The sequence below is a fragment of the Ambystoma mexicanum genome, chromosome 2q, assembly GCF_040938575.1.
Source record: "Ambystoma mexicanum isolate Mex_15411 chromosome 2q, UKY_AmexF1_1, whole genome shotgun sequence".
Taxonomy (NCBI): Eukaryota; Metazoa; Chordata; class Amphibia; order Caudata; family Ambystomatidae; genus Ambystoma; species Ambystoma mexicanum.
The window spans coordinates 1,019,992,093-1,020,006,762 of record NC_090924.1 but is presented as its reverse complement, the minus strand read 5'-3'; positions in this window follow the sequence as shown (position 1 = coordinate 1,020,006,762).

Genomic DNA, 14,670 nt, shown 5'->3' with positions numbered 1-14,670 from the left:
GTGATATACATCTATCCCCCAGCCCAAAAACCACATTCTGATTAAGTGTTTTTCCCCGTTTAAAAAAAAATGTTTTTGCATTTAAAACTGCGTAACTAGAAAAAATTCAACTTTTCCATGTGTGAATTCGGCTGCAATGGGATTTCAATTTTAACTTGCTTTGTAAACATTATGTTTTCGTGATACCTTACCTGATGGTTGATAGTGAGATAACATCCCTAGTACTGTGATAAAACATATGTATATCATTATTTAAACACACATATAATTAATTATCTATCAAAATACGAGTGTCATTTTAGGCTTTTGCAAAGGGTTAACAAAGTGCATTTCTTCCATTTCCACTGTCATTATCACCCCATTGGTGATTGCTGCCCAATATTAAAATGTGTGTGATTTTTGTGAATTTTAAAAATAAATAAATATTGTATTTTCGCCAACCGGCCTGGATCATGGACCTTGTGACCTGGGGTATTTGTAAAAGGGGGCGTGAGACGGCTCGAGTACCGGCTCAATTTGAATTCATTGAAATTAAAGAAAAAGCATTCCTATTGAGCACCACATCCAAGGCTAAGACCAAGTGCCCTGGTCCAGTGGGTGACGCCCGATTGGAATCCTAAACAAATTGGGGGCTCATCCGGGATTGAGTTTGTTTATTCACCCGTGACAGCCTAACAGTGCAAACTAACCTTCAAAATAGGAATCCTTCGTGTGGTTGGAACACTGTGTTATGCTGTAGAAGTGCCTCCCCACAACAAAAATCCTAAGAAACCAGGCCTGTGTATAAAATTAAAGCTAAATCAACCCCAAAAATAGACAAAAAGCAATATAATACAGATTACCCGTCCATAAATAAATTAATAAAGAAAGTACACTTTCCAAAATGGCCACTCTAGAGATCAATATAGCTAGGGAGCACCTTCTGCACAAATTATTTGTCAAGGGGGGAATGGCCAGAACAAGATGAAAAAGTCTGGCTAGAAGAAATGACCCAACAGGTCACCGCCAAAGACATGGAGACCGGGCAGGACAGTGGCCTATTACACCAAGCTTTGAGTGAGTTATACATGACTCTGAAAGTTAAAGAAGAGAAGATTAAAATTGTCAGAATTGCGGCATATATGTATCTTCATATGGGAGTGATGCGGGAAAAGCAGGAGGAAAATACATTTCTTGCGCAAAATCAATCCAATCTTTTAGCTCAAATCAAGACTGAACTGAAATTAGCGGAACAAACATTGAAAAAGAAGAGTTTGAGGCAGAATCTTGAGATTATTTTCAAAAATTTAAAGAGGACTTGGCTCTCCAACAGCAGAATAATGCGCACCAAGAGGCCCAATTAGATGCATTAAAAGTAGACTGTCAGAAAAAGATTGATTCTCTGCAAGAGTGTCAACGGAAGCTGACTCAACAATTAACATATAACAGGGCCTGCTCAGGACAAATAACCATGCTGCAAGATCAGGTGAAAAGGTTGAAAGAGGAAAACAATAAATTAATTAGGAGAGACCTACACTCCCAAGCAGAAGTTGATGAAGAGTCCAGAAATTAGGCACCACACCACATCAAAGGGATGACCTGGTGGAACCAAGGGGCGCTCTGTATCTGGAGAAAGAGGCCCTTGACCAGGAAATGGGTAATGTCAGACCTTCAGGGACTGACTGGCCTAAAAGAAAAATATGATAAATTAATGGGACATAGGAGATAAATGGAATTCGAGTTAGACCAGGCCATAGAGGCTCTAAATATGCAGAAAAGGGAGGCTCACCTCCTACAACAAAAATTGGCTCAAGTTGCCCAAACTATACAGGCAGCACAAAGAGATAAGGAGGCCCTCTGTGAGGAGAATGATAGAGGCCAATAAAACCTTATTAGCCGAGCAAAAGGCTCAGATCATTGCCTATTATCAAGAGATAGGGGCTGAGAAGTAAAAAGTAGCAAGGTTGAAGAAAGAATATTCTAGATTTAATACAAACTGGAGGGGTCCCGAACAGGTGGTGAGGGACAGGGCAACCCCTGATCATGGTATGATAACCTTGGCACTAAGGGACTCAAACCCATTTAATACATTGAACACTGCTGACTTCCTGTCTACTGGTTCATATGGATCAGAAACCATGAGGCGGTGGAATGAAATAGGTTTAGTATGATGGATCTGACAGGTCAGTGCCCCCCAGAAATTGATGGATGGGCATCCCAGTATAGATGCCAAAACATTAAGGCTGATGTCCCTGACAAGGAAGTCTCCTATGAGGGGAAAGTCAGGGAATTAGATCCACAGAAATACAAACTTCCAAGGGACCAGTTGGTTCAATTTGTAGAACATTTGAACGAAATGAGGCCCAAAAAGAGCATTTTGAAGACCTCCATCCAATCAGGGCAGTGGGCGGGATCCTCTGCCAACACTGGGAGCAGGTAGGAGTCAGAAGACTACTCTCCTGTGTATGCCACCCCTCCCAAGCTCAAAGAATCAGGAAGTGCCTAGAAGATCAGGAGGGGTCCTCCAACAGTAGTGCCTCTGAGTCTGAGGGCGAGTGGACTCAGGTGACAAGGCCAAAGAATGCAAAAAAACTAAAGAGAGTTATTGCAAAAGACCCCTTTAGGCCGATTAAGGCCATTAGGAGTTTCATAACTCCACACCACAAAAACGCCAAACATTCTGTCTGGGAACATTTGGAACTCTATGAGCAAAACATTTCACCTTAAAGACAACCAGAACTGCATAGAGTTTGCTAAGTGGACGTTCTCTCCAGAGTACTCCGGCTTCTTTGCTGGACTGGAGGACCAGAACCATTCAAGATGGTCCACCTACAGGGTGGCCATCTTGAAACACTTTTTCACCCACAGAAACCCCCAAAAGGCCCGCAAAGTGGCCTACAATTTGCAGTGCGGGGAAGATCAGGCCCCACGAGAATTTGTGCAGGAGCTAAAACCCACCATTGCACAAACCACTAGGAGGGTGCGCATGGATAGCAGGGGGTTTATAACAACCTTCTTTCATGAGCTCCCAAAGTATAATATGACCTAGCTGGTGAAGGATTTCCATGATAAAATATCTCTGGACTGGGTCATAGAGCAGGCAACCCGCATTTATGAAGTCCAAAAACCTGCTGAAAATAAAAAGCAGACCAAAACCCCAAGACAGCCAACACCCCTGCTGCTGCTAAGGTAGCGGAGGTGAAGGTTGCCCCGATTTTAGACCTAGAAATGAGGGAGCCTAAAAATGCACCAATCCCAAACCAGCAAAACCAGAGGCCAAGAAGGCTTTTTCAGGCCAATCTCAAACAGGTGGCAATCAGGGAGGTTATCCCACTAATGGGACCCCTAATTCCCCTGAGTATATCAGTCCCAGGTACAAGGGTAACTGGCCTATCTTGGGATATGTATGGACTCCTCCCGCCCAAGTGGGGGGAGGGTCCCGCCAAGTAAGTAATTCCCCAGGAAACTTCCCTCCTAACTTCCCTCAGAAGGGCAGTAATCCCCCAAATCCAGGGTTAAGTTTCTTTCCAGAGTACCCTCAGAACCCCAACTTGCAGGGCAATCCTCCTTTCTTTAGCAGGTTTCAGGAGCCCAGACAACCCAATCCGGGAGAGGGGAGGCCAAGGGGGAGGGCTTCCAAAATCTACCATCTCCAGGGTACTACGGGAGAAGGGATAGCTACCCTTCCTGTGAAGAACCGAGGTATGAGCAGAGACCCCCGTGGCAGGTGTCCCAACTGGAGCACCAGGTCCAGAACCTTACCCAGGATCTAGATCGCATGTTGAGAGCTCAACAGAAACCTCAAATGAACATGGCGGCTCAGAACCCCACAAACCAAGGGTCTGGCACCCCAGAACAATGACGGGGAGAGAACCCTCACAATTCACCGGTTCCACAGGAGGAGGCACAGGGGAACGAGGGTGTAAAGCCCTAGAGGAAGCTTCCTTCTTCACCTGTGAAAAGCCCCTGGACACCCTGGAACCAGAACAAAAATCTCCTGCCCTGGAAAATCTGCAACCCAGGGAACAGAGAGTGGGTAGGAGAAATACCGACCTCAAAAAGGCCCATTTGGGTGAGGAAGTTAGCGTCCACCAATTTGAAGGGGAAGAATCCTTAGAGGATTCTGGGAAAAAAACTTCTCCTTCAGGGACGGTGGAATTCCTCGCAAAGAAAAATGGGTCCCAAGAGATCTAAATGAAGACTGGGGGTGTGTGGAGTCTGAGGCAGAGTCACCCATCCCTGAATCCCAGAATTGTCACCCTGAGAAGGAAATAATAATGGAGGGATCCTTCCCACAAATTGGTTGTAGTGGTTGCCACCCGGTAAGCGGGGGCAGCACAGAGCTAAGGGAAACATGGATTACAAAATCTCGACTATTTCAGGATGTCAATTTTTTATTACAGATCCACAGACTCTGACACAGAAAACTGTCCAAAATACCACTGTGTCAGAGTCCAAAATAAACAAAATGACCACCCAGCTTGGCCACAATGCACATTACCTTTGCCCGCTTGAGGATAATGAGGGTAGATTTTATGCCCCGGTCCAAGTGCAAGGGCAATGTACTTTTTCAGTGCTGGTAAACACTGGATCCCAAGCCACTCTTCTGTCAAAAAGGGCCTTTAATCAGCTAAATTCAGGAAGGGGGAGAGATACCAGATGCCTCTCACCCCTCTTCCTGGACAACTCCAAAACTTTGAAGGGAATGAAATTCCTGTCGAGGGAAGAGCAGATTTGGAAATCAAAATTGGGCGACACAAAGTGATACACCCGGTCATAATCGTGACTCCAGAGGGAGCACCCTGTCTACTAGGGAATGACATCCTGCGTAGGTTGTCCCCCCTAATAGACTGTGTGAACAAGGTCCTCTGGACTCAGACTAACAGGCCAATAAAATTAAAACAGAGTGTCAACCATGTTAGTTTAAATGGCACATGCCACATGGTTGTACAAAAACCTGATCATATTGAGTTTCATTTCCAGAACAATCAAATACTTGACGTGACAGTAATTACTGTAGGACAACAAATTGGTGTTGGGAACTCCTCTCATATTCCTGAAAATCAACCTTCCTTTTTTGAAATTTTATACTGATTCACAATCTGAAAATCCCAATTATATAGTCAAAAGTGATGATAAACCAGCTCAAATTTAGCTGATATTCAGACAATTAGAGAACAGATGTTCATCCCTTTTCAATTAAATGAGGAGAAGGAGGCTGTTCTCACCCGAGTGTGCGTTAACAACGGTAAGAGCTTCATCAGCGAAGACATGTTCCAAAAGCTCCCAAAATATCCAGGCACTCCCATATTTAAATTGATTGATAAGTGGGAAATGGGCCTGAAAACTCCCAATTCCAAACATCTCCTGCCTAGCAGATGTATGCTCAAAATTTCTATAGGTAACAAAAGCATAGAACATAATTGTTGGGTCGTGCAAGACGTCCCGGCTGCATTCTATTTAGGCAGTGACATTCTCAATCGTTTTGCCATTAATTTGGACATGATAAATGACAAAGCATGGTAAAAGCATAGAACATAATTGTTGAGTCGTGCAAGATGTCCCGGCTGCATTCTATTTAAGCAGTGACATTCTCAATCGTTTTGCCATTAATTTGGACATGATAAATTACAAATCCTGGTCCCAACTAGGGGGCAATCCCATGGACTTTGATGATTCAGAAAAAGCTATTTGGTCAGCCCAATTGCTGCCATATGCAGTTGAAGTTCAAATTGGAGAGGAGGTCACCATCTCAGGACGGACCCGAAAATTCCTGCTTGTATTAAAAATTAAAAGAGGACAGAAATTGCAAAATCCTTACGCATATGTACACCTCAATTTCCATCTCCAATAGCAGGGGTTGGGGTTAAACCCAACACCATTAGTCAATGCAGAACACAACACCATTCCAATATTGATGGATAACAGCGATGCAAGGAGTATCACTCTGGGTGCAGGCACCATTATTGGAATGGCATTTGATGACCGACATTTTTCTATGGATCTAGGAAATTGACTGATAGGTCCAATCCCCAATGACTACTTTGACCACCAGACAGGATTTTCACCCGGCAAGGGGGGGATTTCCTGGTGTACTCTTCCTGTCCTTACGGTGAGGAAGACGTTACCTGTGACATCAGGCAGGATGAGGTAATATTCCAGGTCCAAAATGACTGCTCTGAAACCACCTAGAGTCTGCAGCACATTTCTCACCCCAGGCTATAGCATGGATCAAATATTTCCTAAGTGAAAGAACCATGAGGGTCTTTTCCACCTCAGCTGCTGCAAACCCCGCTCCTATTATATGTGGTGTACCCCAGGGATCATGTGTCTCCCTACCATGTATAACATTTTTACTAAGCCCCTGTCTGATGATTTGGACCTTCTAGGTGTCACCTACACTAACTATGCAGATGACACTCAGATTCTCATCCCACTTTCTGGGGATTACAAACTGGATTTGGCCTTGGTGAATAAGATATACCTCATCATCCAGGCATGGATGGCACGTCATGGTCTATGCCTGAATGATGACAAAACAAAACTCATCATTCTGGGGACTACATTGAACATCAAGACACTTAGCCAAGACTACACAACTTTTGTCATAGACGGCCACACAATTAAAGTTGCCAAGGTGGTAAAAACACTAGGTTTTTACCTCAGCTACAGTCTCACCTTGGCAAAACAAGTAAACGCTATGACATCCTCCACAGCCTATACTTGTAAATTGATCAGATCAGCTAGACCTTACCTCTCTACAAACAGTTGCACCACGTTGGTAAGCGCACTCGTGCTGTCCAAACTGGATTATTGCAACGCCCTTTATTTTGGGTCTGATAAATACATCACGCAAAAAAATCCAAATACTGCAAAACAATGCCCTTAGAGTGGCACTAGGAATCGCCACGAGAGCTCAGATATCAACGACCAGAAGACAATCCAACCGTCTCTCCACAGTCGACAAAATTAAACTCAAAACTGCTTCTCTAACATTCAATTGTCTCAACAACCTAGCACCAAGCTACCTAACAGAGAGATTTAAAAGAAGGGTTACATCTAGACCCACGAGAGCTGCCTATGCAAACTGCCTATCAGTTCCCCCGTTCAAAAAGACCACAACTGGAGGAAATAGTTTCCCTGTCCAAGCTGCCCAATTGTGGAACTCCCTCCCACCCACATTAAGGACTGACCAATCATACCCACATTTTAGAAAAAATGCGGTTAAGTGGCTTAAAGAAAATGACCTATATTCCAGCCCTACGACCTGTTGACCTAGCAAACAAATTGGACTTTTGAACTTCGTGCGCGACCCACACCTGCACTGTACTTGTACTACCTACTGTATGGAATCCTCATTTGTAATGCATATGTACTACCTGCTGTATTCATACTAATCTGCATTTTTGGCTATGTAACCTGTAACCTATAAGCAAATTGTAAGCCTAAAGTATTCTTGTTCCCACGCCCTGATACTTTCGGGTCTGGTGCACACTACAAATAAATAAACAAACAAACAAACAAACTGCCTGGACCCTTTGTCGAGGTCAATACTCTAACCAGAGACCTCTCCACCCAGCTGGAAGAGGCCTCAGAGATAGCAAAACCGAAGTCTTTCCAGGTATCAGGCAAATGGTTGAAGAGCGAGTCAACCTAGCTGATTTCTGTGAGACTCAAAAGCAAAAGTTGAAACATGTATTCTTAGATTTTCAAGATCTCTTTGCGGTGGACTCATACAACTGTGGTTGCACCGATATCCATACGACAACAATTCCCACGGACCATGGACTGACTGGCTCCAGTGTTTGTGAAGCAATATCGCTTGCCTCTCGCATCCATTGAGTCTCTGACGGAAATCATCAAAAACCTTCAGTCCTGTGGGATAATTTGTCCAGTCCACAGCACCTTTAATAATCCGGTACTGGGGATTTTAAAGCCAAACGTCCAGTGGAGATTTTGTGCTGACCTCAGGGAGCTAAATAAATGGGTCCACATGTCCCGATGGCCTCTCTCATACATTGACCAAGGACTGGCCCAGATCCAGGGGTCAAAGTTATACACTGTCATTGACCTGACCAATGGGTACTGGACCGTGCCTGTCAGTAGGGAGGACCAATACAAGCTGGCCTTTACCTTTGGGGGGGCAGCAGTGCACGTGGACCCGGACTCTTTTCGGATACATAAACTCCAGCAACAAATTCAATATCTTCTTACTTAAGTCCATGCCCGACTTGGGTGAGAGGGGTAACCTGGCCTATGTGGATGTTGTCCTGATAAAAAGTTCAACTGCGGAGGAACATATAGCAAATATCTGTTATATCTGGACCCAGTTGAGGGTTGCTGGATCAAAACTGCCTTTCAAAAGATGCAGTAGTGCAGAACCTGTGTCAACTTCTTGGGACATGAGATAACTCCTGAGGGTCTCTGTCCCAAGGAGAAGAAAGTGGAAGCACTCCTAAAACTAAAAGACCCCACAACTCTGCGTGAGCTAAGAAGCCTCCTTGGACCGAAGGCCTTACTTCCAAAACTCTAGGCCCTGGCCACAACCACTGTAGCATGTGCCACCCATGCATACACCCATAGTATTGTGTTTCGATTGGCAACTACTGGGGAGTACATCCAGTCTTGGGTGCATGGCCAAAGGCCATGCACCCAAGAACAAAGTTATAAGTACTAGATGTGCAAGCCACTGCACACCCATCCCATGTAAGATCTATGGACACACAGCTAGGAGTGAAGCCTCTGGCCAGAAGCACTGAAGGATATCACACCTATAGAAAAACCGCTACTACCACACATCACTGAGGTGTTTGTGGAGAGAGCCTGCACTCTTGGGTGCATGGCCAAAGCCCTTGCACCCAAGACTGAAGTAATAAACTGTGGAGTGACAAGTCGATATGGGTGTGGTGTAATGCGCTAGTTGTGTTCACACCCTAGTGTCTTACCTACATGGCTGCAGACAATGGTCCGAAAAGTACATTTATAAGTACCTAATTTGCAAGGACCATGGTTTTGATATGCAGCGATGGTTGTGGATAGGAACTATACTCCTTGTACTTGGTGGTAGGTTACTCACCGAAGCTGCAAGGCCCAGCCTACAGGCACCGCAGCATATTAGTACCATAGATTAGACGTGTAGATTCCCATGTGTTAAAAATGACTGCCAATATACCTACTCCTTACTTTGTTCAGAATGCACATACTTTTTTGAAGTGGCTATCGTACTTGGCGGAAGTATAACTTTTTGCATTTCTGTGATGAAAGAAAAAGGTGTGTTAGTGTTTGCATTTTTTGAAAATGTACTGCATTGCATAATAGACAGTTAACCTTTTTTTTTTACCCTCATATTTAGTTTACAAACCAGTGTACTGTGCATTGCGCTCAGTTTCTGTGTTTGCTTCTCTAATCCTTGGGTCTGGGGAAAAAAAATCCTTGTTGGATTAAAAAAAACCTTAATTTCCTATGGTACTAATTACTTCCTTGTTTCCTTTGAGTGTTTCCTTCATCTTTCTGATCAATGTTATGTTTGTTGCCTACCTGCCCATTTTTAACAACAGTTAGATACCTGTAGGCGTATTCTAACTGTGCATTTGTTCTTACAGATTTGTGCTACTCACTCATTTGTGGCGTTGTTATATCCTGTTTCCTTCATCTTTCCCATGACTGTTTTGTTGGTTGCCTTCCTGCCGATTTTTAACAACAGTTACATACCTGTAGGCGTATTGTACGTGTGCATTTGTTTCCAACGATCTGTGATAATCATTTATTTGTGTCATTCTTCCATCCTGTTGGGTAGTTAGATACCTGTGGGCTTATTCTAACTGTTTGTAGTCTTTCACATAATTTGTTGTCAATCTTGAAGTACACATTATTTTGAAAAAGTTGGCTTTAAGAAAATTAAATACGCATTTGTTGGGTTAGCTGGCAATCTCTGCTTTAGAGTAATGGTGCTATCATTACATTCGAACCATCCATAATTCTTTTTAATGTATGCAGTGTAGTGACCTGCATTGGTTGTAGCTCCTGCATTGTAGATTATTCCTACTGTTGTAAAGGTTTTCTTTCTAAGTGACACTTGACCGTGTGTGAATCCAGTCAGTTTGTAGTTGTTTTTGGTGCCATCTGCATTATAGTGTAGAAGCATAAGTATTATGTAAACACTATGTGATTGTATCAGTAAGGTGGAGCGATTGTCTGAATGACAAATACTACATAATCTGCCATGGTTTGCATTTTGTACAAGTTGCTGAAATGGAGTGCTCTCACAATTTGGTATGGAAACATACACAAATCGCTCATTTGGGATTTCTTCCTGTATCACTTTGCTACAGAGAGTGCATGTATGTTTCCACATGCACAAAATTTGGAAGATTTCATTTGCAGGTATGCTTTTGTTTTCCAATACTAATAGTATGTACATTAGAAATTCTTGTGGATCTTCTTGTGAGTTCATCGTGAATCTCACCATTCCAGCACAGTCGTCTAATTGTTGCCTTACTCCATAAACACTGTGTGTGTTGTCAGGATTGCTTGTTGCATTTCTATGCAGTACTAACATTTGCAAACACAATTGGTCTGTACTGTGCAGGTAAATATTGTTAACAATTGGTGGCAATTGAAATTGAATATTCATTGCTACATTTGCATAGCAACTTACCGCACTGGCCCAGCAAGTCCTGTATCTGAGTGCATTTTTCGGTTTTTCTGTTGCATTTTTGCCGACGTCCCTGGTTTACATTCGCTAATAGGTTGTTCTATGTTTGCGGCAATTGATGGAACTTTAGCTTCTTTTCTTTGCTTTGCAGAATTTGCTGTTGAATTCTGCTGCATTTCTGTTTCATTTACTTTTCTTTTACCACGTTTCACTTTATCTGGAACAGGATATTGTTTCAGATGAGGGGTGTACAGTGAACGCAATCTATTGTATTCTAGAATGCAAGGAATATCAGCTTTGACTTTACTTGAATCAAAGTTTATTAGCAATAGACCGTAAAGTGTATGTAAGCGTGATAATGCTACGCAGCTCATGCCTTCCTTAAACACTGTGTTTCCTATATTTATCAATGCTTTGTCTAGGGTAAGACCATGGGATTTATGAATGGTAACTGCATATGCAAGAATTAGAGAAATTTGCTCTCTACGTACATACATGTCTTTGAAGAGAAGGAATCGAGCAATTGAGCGCCCTATCCTTTTCACTTCTGAAACTTTATCAAAACGAATATTTACAAACTGAATGTTGCTATCACGTGGGTATGATTGAAAGCCAACAACTGTGCCCAGTGCTCCATTAACTAGCCCTTGCTCTACATCAAGGTTACGTTTAAGCATTACTCTACAATTTAAGGATAATTTCAATATTTTTTCCAACCCAGCTGTGTTGGAAATTGAATTTTCTAAACTATTTAGTATTTTTGTGGCTTGCTCACACATGGGTACTGTCATACCATGTACGTCTAGTTTGTCAGTGGCCCTAATTTGTATTATTGGTTGCATTTCTTTCTTTAACATTGTTTCATTGAATATGAAACAGCTTGCAAGAGTTGGCATTAAGGCCATACAATTGACATTTTTGTGCGCTATTTGTTCCATAACATCAGTTGCACATGCATTATCGCCATAAAGTGCATATGCAGGTTTTTCAATACAACTTGTGCTTCTTGCGATAATACACCAACTCTAATACTTTTTAATATGTTGGCATAAGTGAGATCTGCAGATTGCTGCATGTTCTTAGTTAATTCTCTGTATTGGAAATGTTGCCAAAGGTTAACATTATCTATGCTACCAACAGTTTTCCGGCAGAGTTTGAGGCCTAAGGTTTTAAAAATCGGTTCACCTTTCACTGGTGTCAATTGTAGAAGATCTCCAAACACATAATATGTTTCCCTGCAAAGAGTTCTTCGTTATTATTTTTAAGTACTTCTTGTAATCTGAGATGAATCAAAGCCAATATTAGGTTGGAGATCATGCTCACTTCATCTATTAGGAGCATTTTCATTTGTTTCAATACTCTACGTAATTCCATTGCAGCTTCTGCAGAAAGTTTGAAGTAGTCTAATTTATTTTGATGCTCTATTGGAAGCAGTAGTAATCGGTGTAAAGTCACACCGCCTATGTTGTAGGCAGCTAAACCTGTGGGGGCTGTTACAACAGCTGACAGTTTGTTGTTTGTCAATTGTTGAAGGAACTTTCTGATGATTTTGATTAAGAATGTTTTCCCTGATCCAGCTTCACCACTGACGTACAGCAGTATAGGTTTGTAATTTTGGCAGGTACATTCTTTATTTTCGTGTTTACACCATGTACAATTTGTTTTGTTACGTCTTCAAAAATGGTGCGCTGATCGTTGTTAAGTTTTGCTTGTTGTACAGTTAAGTCTTCTGTATCTTCTTGATATTGATACTTCAACCTCATTTGCTATTAGTGGTTGTCCTAGTGGTTCTTGACTTCCTGTTAAAGAAGGTTGACTACTGTCGGAAGAGTCGGAAGAGTCCTTATCTAGTTGGCCTGAAGTTCTTCTTCTTGTTGCTGCTCATTGTGTTACATTGTTTTATACTGCGTAAAGTTCACATCTGTGATAGTACTTTCATTTGCTATGACAGCATCATCATAGCAGTCATAATGTTCTAGTATGTCTTCCTCTTTTCTCCATGGTTTGAAAAGTTGTAACAGAGACATGTAATATAGTTCTTCCTGTTGAGGAGTTTTTAATGATAATTTTACATGATTAATTAAGCTTCGTTTGGTAAGTTTCACTAAGCTCCCTTCACAATCGGCCACTCTATATCTGCGTTTGCTTTCATCAGGTTTTACATTATTTTTGTATGCAAAGTTTTGAGCTATGTGGTATGGACACATACTTTCCAGAGTGGTACTCCTGTTCGGATAGTATGTGTCCAGTAAATTGTTTTTTAGAATGTCGTGGCTGTTGGGATCATTTCTGGCAATTGTTTCTATGTCCTCATATGATTTTAGCACTCTTTTTCTAGATCTTGCAGGACCAAGACTGAGCCATACTATGTTGTCTGATTTTCCATACAAAGCAGTGCCGGTTAAACGATCTGCTGCTTCATAGGCCCCACATTCTCTATGAGAGAGCATTTTTATGCCTAGGCTATACAATTTCTGTGATAATGTTTTGTCTGATGCTAGGTCACCCCAGAAGTCTTTTTCTGCTTTTGTTAAGTAGGCTGTAACATATCATGCCTAAGCAGTTGAATTGTCTGCAATGTACTGCACATCTATGTTTGCATTCCATAAGAGAGCAATGATTGCATTGTAATCATTGATATATTTTGATTCTTCCCTTCTTTTTATATAATACGTGTTTTTAGGTGATTTACCTTTAACACTATGGGCCTCATCACGAGTTGGGCGGTAACGCCGGTGGTATTACCGCTGGCGGTATTAGCCCTACCGCCAAACCCCCCGACGCTATTAGCGCCGGATCATGGGTTTGGTGGTAATGGAATTCCCCATTCCCCACTGAGGCCATTCGGGAATGCCCCATTCCCCATTGGGCTCAATGGGGAATTTTCACGCTCTTACCGCCGGTGGATTTCCCGCCGGCAGTAATAGCGCACATTTTCGGTGGATTTCCGACCAGCTCAGAGCTGGGGAGAAATCTGCCGAAGCCCTGATTTGGCGGACCCTTAAATCCAGCGGTAATAGCGTGACCGCCGGATTTAAGGGTTACCGCCAAACTCGTGATGAGGCCCTATGTCGAACTGAAGACTTGAATTTGTTTACTTCACCTGTTTCTGTAACTGGTCTAGGGAAACCAAAGGGGCATTTGGTGCAGTATTTACCTTTGTTTTTGTATTTGCGACGACAATATTTGCCACATTTGTGTCTTTGAAATTGTAAAATCTGCCCATGCAGCTCACTATGTGTCTGTTGTGAAGGGATTTCACATGTGACATCATTTTGGATTAACTGCAAAACAGTGCTATCAGTGTTGCGCCCAAATTTCGGTGCACCTTTAATCCATAACAGCATGTGAATATGTGGTGCTCCTCTCGCTTGATATTCTTTTCTCCAAAAGAAGTGCTGCACTTATCCAAGGGGAGGAACAGTTTTATTGCAAATAAAGTGTAGCATGGCAATGCAACGATGATAGAAATATCTTGACACATTAACTGGATCTAGAGAGCAAAGTTCTCCAGGTGTTAATATTCGGGCTGTACCGAATAGCAAATTTAGTATTCGGCCGAATACCGAATAGTTTGTCAACTATTCGGCCGAAGCCGAATATGAAGCCGAATAGTTGCATTATTTAATAAATCATGTTCCAAACTTCAAAAAACATACTTATAAGAAAAACAAAGCACCATTTTAAATGCATTCTATACTTTTGATTTCTCTTCTTTGTAATTAATGTAGCATCTTTATTTAAAGTATAAAATCCAGAAATAAAGCAGATTTAACCAAAACGAATGGACCAAATATACAGAAGATTGTTGCATATTCAGTGCAAGTTAAAGTAGGAGGCTTCACAAATGCAAAAGGCCTGCCTTTGTGAATCGGTGCAGTGCATTCTCTATCGAGTTCCAAAGTCGATGTGGTCGAGGTTCGAAACTTCTTTGCAGCTCGCATAGAAATGTATAAAAAGGTTCATGTCGGCTCATGGAGGACACAAGCCAAGAGGAAACCCCACCCAAAAAACTGCTGCTTACTTTTCACTTATCC